Source organism: Mustela nigripes, chromosome 5, assembly GCF_022355385.1.
Source record: "Mustela nigripes isolate SB6536 chromosome 5, MUSNIG.SB6536, whole genome shotgun sequence".
Classification (NCBI taxonomy): Eukaryota; Metazoa; Chordata; class Mammalia; order Carnivora; family Mustelidae; genus Mustela; species Mustela nigripes.
The window spans coordinates 14,399,685-14,412,902 of NC_081561.1; positions in this window are offsets into that span (position 1 = coordinate 14,399,685).

Sequence of the window (13,218 nt, forward strand, 5' to 3'; positions counted from 1 at the left end):
TTAAAAAAAAAAAAAAGCCAAGCCCCAACTCAGCAGCTTTGCCCTTATGTATTGAATAATCCCTCCCCCCACCTTACGTAGAATTAGACCTGAAGCCACAACCTTGGACGTGGACGTGTTTTGGCCTCGGCCTCTGCAGGCTCTACCAACTCCCTTGGATTGCCTATAATCTGGGTGAATGGCTTTTCTCTCTTGAGGAAATTGCAAACGATCCCTGATAATGATTACCTAAAGAGATCAGAATCACAGGGTCAAAAGACAGCCATTAGAGACGACTTAGAAAACAGCGTAGCTTTACGTGTAAAAATAATCACATCCCAATCCGCCACTCGGTAAAACAAAGTTCGATGCCGGGAAGGAGGTCTTGCGTTAATGATTTCCATGAACTGAAGAGCTCAGATTCTCTTACTCTCCTTGGAATTTTCTTACTCATGAACTTTGACAGTGTGACATGGTGATGATCCAAATGTCGGGGGAGGGGGATGCTTTCCAGAAGACACGTGAGTGTACAAAGGGCTTTACAGAAAGAACAGTCAGGGATCAGATGGTCACGACCTTCCTACACACACTTTTGATTTTGTTTTCTTTTGTTCTTAGTCGTTGACAATCTTGGTGAAATTCTGTATCATAAATTACGTTTAAGAAGAAGACGTCCCTTCCCTCCTTTTAAATTTCCTATCGTCAAAGTTGAAAACAAAAAGGCCTTCTCTGAACCCCAGTCTCCCTCTCTCTCTCTCTCTCTCTCTCTCTCTGTCTCCTCTCTTTCCAAAGAAGAGGACTCCAAGATTTTCAGCTGCTAAAGCCTCAGAGACCCCCAGAGGTTCAACTGTTAAGAACACCAATTTCCGACCCAGGACTCACCCGCCAAGAGAGTGAAGGATAACTGACATCACAATTTATTGCCCCAAAAACAACCTTCTCAACTCAAAGCCAAACCATAATTATTGGTGAGAAAGACACTGCCTGTTAACCAGCTGTGAAAGACTGATTTACAATGCATTCTCCCTCACAGTAGAAGGCCTCTTGGCAGTCACAAATACAGGTTTTGTGTATTCAGAACAAAGCTCAGAGGAGCAGAAGAGAGCAAAAAAGGATATTCTGCATGGGGAGTGTGCCCTTTTCCACCACATTTATTCCATAAAGTCACAGCACTAAGATCCCTTGGAAAGTGCCCCATTAGGAAAACAAACTTGCACCAGTATAGGGACAAAGACGTAGCACTCTCTTTTTCCCTTTCTCTCTCTCTCTCTCTCTCTCTCTTTTTTTTTTCTTTTAAGTAGATTCATATCCATTGAAATCTGCCGCTCGGTATTTATGGCTTACAGGAACATAGCTCTTCACAAATGAGGAAAATGCTAATACAATTTTAAGTTACAGAACAACACGACCTAACCTCGCCAGAGATAGACGATTTAAAATAGTATTAAATTCTTGTATCTAAGAGGGCTGTCAAGCATTAAAGCTAAAACAACACTCTCGGATAAGCGGGCGTCAGAGAGAACACTTCCCTGGTGCTACCAGGAGAGAGGCTAGTTGAAGTTGAGGGGGTTTGGGAAATGAAACAAGTGTGTGAGAAAGAAAAGGAGTCTAGAGGAAGGACAAAGTCACCCAGGAGCAGGTCTGTGGAGGAACTGCCTAGAAAGAAGGCCTGCCCGGTGGTGGGACCCTTCCTTCCTGGCTTCCCACGCCAGGTACCATAATCTCAGGGGGCACTGGATCAGAAAGTTCCTGAACCTTTCTCCCCCACCCCCCGCCCAAATCTGGAGAGCGTCTTACAAGTTTACCTCCATTTTTCCCGAACAAAGCTGTCCACTGCCACTCCCCCACCCCTGAGACACACTTTGGTCATTTCCCTCCTAACAGACCTGGTCCCCAACAGGATTAATCTTTGGAAATGCCCTCCAGGGAGCCAGGGAATGGGTCCCTTTTAGGATTACTGGGACACAGCTCTACGTCAAGACAGAAATGAGTGCGGATATACTTTTCCTCACAGAAAACGTCTTCACAGAGTTTCCACCGAGTGGAAACATCTGGAATTCAGAACAAAATGGGAGCCAGGGTTCAAATCCAGTGTGTCATCGAGCACGTAACTCAGACACTGAGTCTAATCTATTAAACGGAGTTGGAGTAACTGTGTCAAGGACTTGCTGTGGATATGGCTTGAGGTGATTCATCGAAAGGGCCAGCACATGGATGACCGGCTGACCAGTCGACGGTCAACACGTGGGGCTGTGCCGTGGCCCCTGAGGTAACCACCTTATACCTGCACTCAGGACCCTGGGGTTAAACACGGCTAAGGATTCGTTAGCTCCGGACTGAGAGTGAGAAGGAAAAAAATGCCGCAGGAAAAGAGTAGATCGTCGTCTGTCAAAAGACCCAAAATTATGGGGGGAGGGGGTGCCAAAAACCAACAGCCATCGGCACACCAACCACCAGCCTTAGATCTTTGGGGGGGTTGCCAGATAAGGCGCAGGATGTGTGGTTACCTTTGAATTGCAAGTAAACAAGGAATAATTCTTTTAGTGTAAGTACGTCCCAAATACTGCACACTTGTCTTAAACTTCATCTGCTGTTTATTTCAAATTCAAACACAGCCCTTGTTCTGGGGCAGGATGTGACTAGAGGGATGGGGGGAGTCAAATGCAGCAAAGGTAAGAGGAAGAACAGAGCCAGGTTTGGGAGGAAGGCAGGGAGAGGGGTTGGAGCAGGCCAGGAGGAAGAACAGCCAGACAGAAGGAAAGCAGAACACAGACGCAGAGAATTCCTCAGCTAGTTTGGAAAGACCACCGGCACACAGCGTATGTCATGGATGGCTTGCTTCTCATTTAATGCAGGCGGAACTCATGGCCTGCCACCAGGTGCCGGGGGAAAGTCTGACTCCTTCTAGTCCTTTCCAGCACACAGGGAGTTAAGAACCAAGGTTTTATCAGCATTGCAGGACCACTAAGCCTCTCAGGGAACCGGGACACCCGCTCAGGTTCCACGGGAGCCTGGGCTGTCTGTACTCACATGATTGCTTTTCTCCAGACACCTTATTGCATTTACCATAATTACTATGTCTCTCCCCACCCGGGGAAATAAGTCCCCCCACACCTCGTCGGGTCTTAGCCTGGTCCTCCCATCACCCAAGACATAAATCACACGTGCAAGTTGTCAGAAGCCAGTACTGCGGGCTAAGCCCAGGGGAGGCAAAGACAATGACATTGGCTCCATAACGCCTTCCCCTGGGCGTCCATGGTCACGGGCTACATGGACACAGAGAAGAAGGCCTTGAAACCTTCCATGGGCCAAGTGCAAGAGAATACAAGATAGATAAAGTAGGTTGGAGAAAACAGAGCTTTCAGGTCCTTTAGGCCACAGGGAATGTTTTGCTCTTTGTGACACATAAAGGAAGCTGGACCCAGGACCCGGGCAAGACAAAAGAAATCCAGGGCCCCCGCCGCAAGCAAAACAGTGGTTCGGTAAGCTGTGAAGAAAGCCCAGCTCTTGAATTTCCTCCTTCCTGCTGTGGGAAACGCATAGCTGATGAAACCCAGGCCATCACCGGGACCCACACACATCACGGAGCGGAAGACCCAAGTTCGAGGGTCGAAGGAGGAAGGTAGGGGAGGAAATTGCCAGGTCAAAGCCACCGCCTGAGGAAGTCTGATTACTCGGCACGTTGAAAGCATTATTGTCTAGTCTGGAAGTAGTAGATACAGAATGAAAGGGGGGGTGGGGAGTGTCCAGAGAGATGTAGAAAAAGAAGGGGCTGTAAACTTGAGCATTTCCCCTGGAGTTTTACTGAACCTTCGGCAACACTCCCAGGGTCCCTGTTAAGAGAGGGCAGGCGGGTAAGGAGTCAGCCAGCCAAACACAAAAGGAGAGGAGTATGGAGTGGAGGTTAATTGTGGCCGTCAGAGACGAGTGGTTACATGGGGAGATTGGTTTAAAATTAACGAGGCGTTGGTTGCATTTTATAGGTCTTCCTAGGTAGGGAGATCATAAGCCAAAGGGGTAGAGGACAAGCGCTCCTCAGGAACTTTTCCTGACCAACCCCTTCAGGCCAAATACAGCGGGGGGCGCTGGGCCAGAGGAGCACAAATTCACATGGGTGCCAAAAGAAGGGTCCCAATCCCATGTGCCTGGGCCGGGACAGGGCACAGGAGCCCTGGGGGAAGGAGAGACCGTGAGGCCCTGAGGATCTCCACGCTTGAAACTTGAGGCTGAACCCCTTGCTCTGGCCTGAGATCACACTCAAGAAGGAGAATCTCCAAACCCACCATGTCCGAGCTTTTTCATCTTACTCCCGCCACTGTCAGAGTTAGAGTACGATCAGGGAGGGGGCATGCCAGTAATTAGTGTGCTGATAATTGCTTGGCATGGACCCTTCTCAACTGGCTTGGGCTGGGGGTGTGCATACACTAGCCTCTTGGTGTCTCTATCAGGATGAACCTGAATTGAATGGGGTCAAAGTTACCCCCTCTAGGAAGGCTCCCTTAATGCCCCAGGCAGAGAGAATTGCTTCCTCCTTTGTGCATATGTTCCAACTTCCATGGTTTTATTCTCCTGATTTCTATTGCTTTCTACTGTTGGACTCAGGAGTAAGAATTTTGCCTCATTTTTCTTGATCCCCAGCACACAGCACAATGAAAGCTTAGTGAAACTGTCCGCAGATAAAGAAATGGAAACAGAGTGATTTTCTAACTATGGCAGCTAACCAGAGATGACAATGCACCAGAAAAAGAGGGAGGACCCAGGGGAGAAGGAAAAAGAGAGAGAGAGAGACAGAGAGAGAAATACACATGTCCTCAAGCCGCAAGCTCAGAAGGAAAGAGGGTCACGGTTAATGGGTAAGACATCCAGAAACGTTCCAGCTGAACAAGGAGCATGAGACTTCAAACCCTGGACAGGGCCATAAGGAAAGAGAAGAAATCGAAATAAAAAGACAGAAGTGTTTATCTCTTGTGGAGTCGAAGTTTCCCAACACCAGGGTCTAGAGACTCAGAGCAGCCTGTCGGGGACCAGAAATCACGCAAGTGGTCGCCGTCTCAGCCAGCCCCCAGCTGCCTCGGCCCTCACACCCAGAATGTTCAAAATTGTAAATAACGGTTGACCCGTTGATTTCTCATCAAGTCCACTTTGGGAGGAAACCGAGTGGATGGTGATTGTGGACCCAAAGTCAACCAGCTCTCCCTTCTCCTCGCTCAGTAGAAGAACCTGAGGGACGATCAGGTAATACCAAAGGCAGGAGAACAGAAAGGGAATTGCTGAACAAGATGTCAGGGTTCGAAGCAATGGCGCAATTCCCAGCTGCCTCCTGGTTGGCGCTTCCTTCCCCATTAGGGCTGCCTTGGAAATTTCAAGCACAGACCCAGGGGCCAAAAGACCTTTTCCTCTTTCCTCAAGTGTCATTTCACCCACATAAGAATATACCCATTTTACACCTCTAAGGTCAGAAAAGGATGTCTCGTATTTCTTCTGTAAGTTTCCCTGACTCTTAATAAGGTCTAGGATCCCCTTGGCTATTCCACGCCACACGGCAGGGCACTGGGAGTCCCAGGGAGGACAAGGCACTCAGGGCTGTTACTGAAAGGCAGCAGGAATTACATGGAGAATGGCTGAGGGCCACGTGCAGGGCTCAGCTCTATGAGCAACAGGGAGCCATTAAGGAGAATCCGGGAAGGAATCATGAGGCCCTCATTACAGAGGGATGACTCCACAGAGGGCAGATGTGAGGATGACAAGTCTGGAGGCCACTGTAATAGGATAGGTATGGGCTGGTGAGAGCCGGAGCAGGGCCCTACAGTAGGCAGAAGGAGGGAGTGTAGGGAGGGCCAGTGTGCCAGGCACCGTAGGGAGTATGAAGGCAGATGGCAAAGCCAGTCCCTTGGGGCTCCGGGAGGGGCCAGACCGGGAGTTGCCGTGTGGATACCAACACGTCCCTGAGAAGGTTGGCTCCTCTTGGAAGTTAGACTCGCCTTGCGGGTAGAGGTGGCCTTTTTTTCCTAAGGAAATGAAATGCCCCCCTTGTCTACCACGTTGGGCCACAGATAGAAAAGGAGTGGGCTTTGGACTTGGGGACAGTACCAGAGGGCACTGTCTGTTTCCAGGCTACACTGGTTGCTACATCTTTTGAAAGGTGTAGCACCATTACTGTCTTGGCCCCACCATTGTTTTAAAAAGGCAAGGTAGATTGTTTTCAAGCTGCTGTGCTGGAGGAGGGAGCCTGCAGTACAGAGTCGAGCCTGACTCTCCACGTGGCAAAGGCCCCTGGAGATTCATGGCTCATGGGTGAGTGAGGGGTCAGCGCTTGAACCATCACTAGGAGGAGCTTGACTAGATACCAAGAGTTTGGGGCGGGGGGGGTCTCACTCAACTGGGCTCAGCAGGCCAAGGTCAAGGTCTGGCCAAGAAGAGGGTTCAAAGAAGCCTGACTAAAGTTTACTCAAGGAGGGAGTCCTTGTCAAACGGGAGGACCGTCTCTGCAGCACAGGGCAGAGGGCCCAGAGAAGGGGCCAAGGGGTGCTCCCAGATACCAGGGGTACCAGGGGGCAGCCTGGGAGAGATATGTGGGAATCTGCTGGGAACCAGACATGGAGCCTCCAAGGCCTGGGAGCACCCATGGCCGGGGTGAAAGGAAAACAGTGACCGTGTGCCCGGGAATATTCTGTGATAAAGAGGGGACACAGAGCATGGCTGCAAAACCTACGAGGTCAGTTCACATATCAGATCTAAACAGCTGGATCCCACCGGGATGAATGTGGGGAACAAAATGGCATTCATTGCAGATTTCCAGACACTATAAGGCGCACCCTTAAAAAAACATCGGGAGCTCCTGGGTGGCTCATTCGGTGAAGCGTCCGACTTTCGATTTCAGCTCAGGTGATGATCTGAGGGTTCAGAGATCGAGCCCCACGCCTGGGTCTGGCTGAGCTTGGAGCCTGCTTGAGATTCTCTCCCTCCCTCTCTCTCTGCCCCTCACTGCCATGCACTCACGTGCTCTCTCTCTCTCTCTCTCTCTCTCTCTCAAATGAATAAATATTTTTAAAAAATAAACACTGAATTTCTCCCTTCTGATATAAAGGAGCTCTCAGAGTGATGGTGATGTGAACATTACCAGAAATATGTCCTTCCTATACCCTCTAAACTGGCCTTCGGGCTCCTGCAGATTTTATCTGTATCAGTGTCCCACCTTCTAGGGACTGACTCTACTAGCACAGATTAGTCATGGGTTTTTGTTTGTGAGGGCAGGAAAGAGCAAAGCTAACCTGAATTCAGAGAATTGCTTCTAACTGGGGACCCAGCAGATTCCTTTGCCCACCCAGACCCCTGAGATCAACTAACAGTCCTTGCCCGCGTGATTCTTCCAAATTTCTGCCAGAGAAAGCCAGAACTACGAGCATAGAGCTGGGCTTGATTCAAGGCAGCGTGTTAAAATCCTCCCCCCGTGCCGCGACCCGCTTTCTCTTGCCTTTATTATATGTGATCAAGTGAGTTTGAATGAAACTGTCTCCAAGTCCTCATTTTTATTTCATCCTGACAATATTATTTTTATCAAGCTCATATTTCAAGTAGCTTTATTCTGCTCTGACTTTCCCGAACCAGGGGAAATTATCTTGTTCCTTCCCTTGGGTTTGAAAGAAAACCTTTCCATAGCGAATGTTTATCAGCAGCGCAATTTCTTCTGCAAAAATTGAAACCTCCTTGACATGGAAAGGTAAAGAACACCGGGGCTGGGATGATGGACAGACCACCAAGAAAAGCTTCGGGGAAGAGGAAATCCAGCTTCCAGAAGCTTTGCCTTCTATGTGCCTTCCTCGGGCAAGACACACTCAGGGAGTCAAGAGTGGTTTCAAAAGATGTAGCAACCAGTGCAGCCTGGAAACTGACCAATCCGGACAGAGCAAGGTCCCCAGCTGGATTCATGGGGAGCAGACTTTAACCCTTGCCCTTCTGGTTCCTGGAAAGATCTCGGGGGAAAAGACAGCAAGGGAGTATATTACTCAAGATTCTCCAGAATCACAGAAGTAGTAGGATATACATACACAGGCATATATATGTACGTATGTACTATGTATACCTTGTACTGGGCACTGCGGCACATGTGAATACATATACACAGAGAGAGAGAGAAAGACAGCAAGAGAGAGAGCTGGCTGCAGACAGACACAGAGATTGAGATTTTAAGGAATTGGCTCCGGCAATTACCCTGGCTGACAAGGTCAAAATCAGTAGGACAGGCCAGCAAGCAGGAGTTGATGCTGATGTCGCAAGCAGAAGTTCTTCTCTGGAAAAACCTGTTTTCACACTTCAGGCTTTCAACTGATTGGACAAAGCCCACCCACATGATCCAGGGGAATCTCCTGTCCTCACAGCCAATTGACAATGAGTGTTAGCCACATCCACAAAACACCTCATGGCGACACCCGGAAGAGCGTTTGAATAATCGGTTACTAATGATAACCATGGCAGCGGGATGAGTCCACTCAGGGGACCTGAGACAAATGTTATCCACTGCGCCACTCAGGAGTATTTTAGTATTTTATTGTATTTTATTTTATTTTAAAGATTTTACTTATTTGTTTGAGAGAGAGAGACAGAAGAGTGAGCATAAGCAGGGGGAGCAGCAGACAGAGGCAGAGGGAGAAGCAGGCTCTCCGCTGAGCAGGGAGTCCGATGCGGGACTCGATCCCAGGACCCCAGGACCACGAAGACAGATGCTAAACTGAGCTACCCAGTCGCCCAGGAATATTTTAATATTTTAAATAGTGGCCCTGGTGTCCTCCTGCAGTGGGGACAGAAACAGCATAACCCAAGAAGGAGCAGTTTCTAGGAGGATCTGCTCTGCGGAGACTAGGAGGGAACGTCAAAACGGGTTTGGTTTTCATGACAAAATTATGCCCCTCAAATTCTGTACCCACTTCTACGTCCTTTGGGGGAACTGCCGCCATCGCCCTAAGAACTAAAGCAAATCTGCTGCTATTACCACAGCAATAAGGGCTCTTCTTTATCGAGAACCTACTAAACAATATGCTACGAAATCTTCAGTAACATTTATAAATAAATAAAATCTTTTTTTTTTTTTTTTTAAAGATTTTATTTTTTTATTTGACAGAGAGAAATCACAAGTAGATGGAGAGGCAGGCAGAGAGAGGGAGGGAAGCAGGCTCTCCGCTGAGCAGAGAGCCCGATGCGGGACTCGATCCCAGGACTCTGAGATCATGACCTGAGCCGAAGGCAGCGGCTCAACCCACTGAGCCACCCAGGCGCCCTTCAGTAACATTTAAAAGCTAAGAGTTAGTACACCCTTTACACAGATGAAAAGACTGAGGCCTCCAAGCATCAAGTCATTTATCCCGCACCGTCCAGATTGTGAGTGGAAGAGCTGGGTAATCCCAGCTCTATTCAATGCAAAGTCTACGCTCTTTGCACAATGTTATGGAAGCAATAGACATGTTAGCCAGAAGTCAGATTGGGGTTGTTCTAGTTTAAGTAGTCTGGTCAAAAATGCCCCAGTTAAAAACTAGTAGTTTTAATCAGAGTGGAAGAGTAGTTAGCAACGTTCTCAGGTCACTGTTCCTCAGACACAAGTGACAGAGTGAATTTTCCAGAAGATCCATGAACGCTTTTGCTTTTGCTTTGTTCCTACAAAACTCTTCCACGTCCCCACATCTAATGCCACAGTTTCTTTTTTTTTTTTTTAATTCTTTATTTCTTTTTTTATTTTTATTTTTTTTTAAAGATTTTATTTATTTATTTGACAGAGAGAAATCACAAATAGATGGAGAGGCAGGCAGAGAGAGAGAGAGGGAAGCAGACTCCCTGCTGAGCAGAGAGCCCGATGCGGGCCTCGATCCCAGGACCCTGAGATCATGACCTGAGCCGAAGGCAGTGGCTTAACCCACTGAGCCACCCAGGCGCCCCAATGCCACAGTTTCTAATAGTTAGAATGTAAACTATGGTTGATACTTAATCACACGTATCTTTCTATTAACAGTGTGATAAGTAACTAAAATGTTATCAGCATGTTTTGCTGCTGTCTTATTCTGAATGGCACCCTCCTTGCCCCCAAAGCAATAATACTTTGATTGCAAACTATTTCCCTAACCAAATATACTCCTTCCCCCAGAGAACTGCTACCATGGAAATCTATGCAATAAATTCATTTTTGTGGCTTGCACATCAAATCTGACAACATAATTTTGACATTTGGTAAAAGTACATCTTTGTCTATATCCTCAGAAGAAGACTTGCTTAATAGCTCTCCTCTCAAGTTCCTACAGTATATATTTTATGCCGACACCAAAAATGGGGGGAAAGCTTATCTTGTTTTGGATTCTGGTTTTTGGCTTATGTTTTTCAGATACCTGAAGAAGGAGTTTGTGTAAAGTTAACAAGGTAGCTGGAAGTCAGGTTGTGAGGAAAAATTATTTGCAAATCCACAGAGAATTCACTAGTAGGAATTCAGCACTAATGACCAATTCCCCTTTTGCAACACCCCTAACCACATACATTCCTCAGCGTTCTTCCCGATGCCAAACTCTGTTGGAAAGATTACCCTGAATTGGATTCATGAAAAACAAATTGGACTTATTTCACTCCAAGAAATTGGAACCACATAAAATAAAATAATGCCAAATTATGCTTGGAACTAGGATATGCTTGGTTCCGATTTCTTGTGACAAAAGAGTTCCAGATTACAGCCAACGTGTGCAATGCGAAATAAATCCTTTCTTATTTTTAGATATTATAAATATCCCTAGCATTGTGTTATTTGCAAAAGAAATGCGTAACTTTCCCGGGTCTTCACCACAGTACCGTTCTCTAAAGAAGAGGGTTTTATATAGAAGGGTGTATTCAACACCATCCAAAGGTGTGTATTTATTGAAGAGGCAGAAAGGGCTTGGTAGGCGAAATAAGTCAGTCAGAAAAAGATAATTATCATATGATTTCACTCGTATGTGGAATTTAAGAAACAAAACAGAGGAGCACAGGGGGAGGGAAGAAAAAATAAGATGAAATCAGAGAGGGAGACAACCATAAGAGACTCTTAACTACAGGAAACAAAGAGGGTTGCTGGAGGGGAGGTGGGCGGGCGGATGGGATAACTGGGTGACGGGCAGTAAGGAAGGCACGGGATGGAATGAGCGCTGGGTCCTCTACTGATGCATCTCTGAACTCTACCTCTGAAAGCAGGAATACACTATATCTTATTAATTGAATTTAAATAAAACAAAATCAAAAATTTTTTTAAAGAGGCCTTATTAGGAAATAGTCTCGTAGTCGATTCCAAAGCACGGAACTCTAATAGTGCTTCATAGTGGGGCTCCAGTGAATTCCTTTTAAACACCTACACAATTCAATGTTAACAGCTTACTATTGACAAAATAATCTGTCATTGTACTTTCTCCAAAATGAAAATTGCCTCAAGATTACTTCTGTTTTAATCTCTTGTGTAAAGAAAAACAGAGAGGGGAGACCAACTTTCTGGTAGGTAGATGAACTCTTAATGCCTCAAAAAGCATTTTTCAACCAATGATTTTTGAAATATATATAATTGAAGGTATAGATATGTTCTTCTTATACATCTTGATTTTTTCTGTAGTATTCCTTATCATTACTTTGAGCTTAGACAAAGGGCTAAGTAGAAATGATAACCTCCTTTAGTTTCTTTTTTTTTTTTTTTAAGAATTTATGTATTTATTTGACAGAGAGACAGAGAGAGAGTGCACAAGCAGGGGGAACAGCAGAGGGAGAGGGAGAAGCAAGTTCCCTGCTGAGCAGGGACTCTGACGTGGAACTCAATCCTAAGACCCTGAGATCATGACATGAGCCAAAGGCAGACGCTTAACCTACTGAGCCCAGTCTCCCATATCCTCCATTAGTTTCTGCCAAAATATGGGCAAAGAAGTTCCTCTGACCCATTCCTGCATTAGGAGCGATGAGGGACATAGAAGTATATTATGACGTCCAGTCCTTGGGAAACTTGAACGCCATCCTAAGACAATATATGCATTTGCTTAGCATTTATTAACAATGCAAAACAAAAACGAAACTCTACCGCACCGCGATCAGTCTCTTGATCCATCTAGCAATCCATCTTTTTTTTCCTTTTATGGATTTCATGGTAAGTTGCAGACAAGACTCCTACACACATCAGCTAGAGTTGACTACAGTGAAGAATGTTCAACATGATCCCATTTGAGGGTGAGAAAGAGTCCACTGGCGTCAGCGGTGTCAGTGGGGAGAATGATGTGCAAGAGAGAGAGACTCAAAGGCTCAGGGGGACGGTCAGGGGGCTATTGCCAAAGTTCCAGAGACAGATGACCAGGGCCTGGACCAGGGCAGGGATAGGCAGAAAGTAGACGAGGGGACAAGCAGATGGTAGAAATGACAGCTCTCCACAGTAGATTATACACGAGGAGCAGGGTGAGATACCTTGAGCAACAGTTAGGAACTGACTTTTGGATGGTGATACATATGTTGGGGGGAAAGCTGTAAGTTGGATTTGGGATGCAATTTGGGGGATACTGTGAGTGTCAGAGAGACAGACGGGAGCCAGCAGCATTTGTGGGGAATTGCACGATTTTTGTCCAGAGAAGGCGGGATGCAGCAGGCGCCAAGAACAGAGCTTGAAGCCACATGGTCTTCAAGAGCGGGCAGTGGGGAGATGCCCATAAAAGAAATAGAAGAAGCCGAGGAAAGGGGAGAACCAGGGAGAATGGAAACTTGGGAATAAGGGGAGGAGACAAGTTTAAGAAGAACTTATCTATGGTATAAAACAGAGAAGTCAAGAAAGATGAGGAGACCAGAATCTATGGGATTTGGCAAGTTGGATATTGACGGTGACCTTGGTAGCAAACAGTTGTCGAGGAGCTGGGGAAATGAAGCCAGATTTCAGTGTGTTGAGAACTAAATGAAATATGAGGTCATAGACAGTACATGAAGACTAATCATTCTAGAAATTTTGCCATGAGAGGCAGGAGCGAGGTAAGGCGTACACATTTCGAGGAGGATGAAGGTCACAGCAGGGTTTGCTTCGTGGGCAGCACATCTTGGCCATTAAATGAACACCCGTGTCACTCAGCTGACATCTAACACACGTGGCTGTGCACTGACAACTGTCATTGTGTGCTTGCATTGTCTCCCTGATTTGACTTAAACTTCCATAAACAGGCGGACTGTTTACTGCACTCATAGTCTTACGGAGCATAAAAGCCTGAAGGTATAGGTATC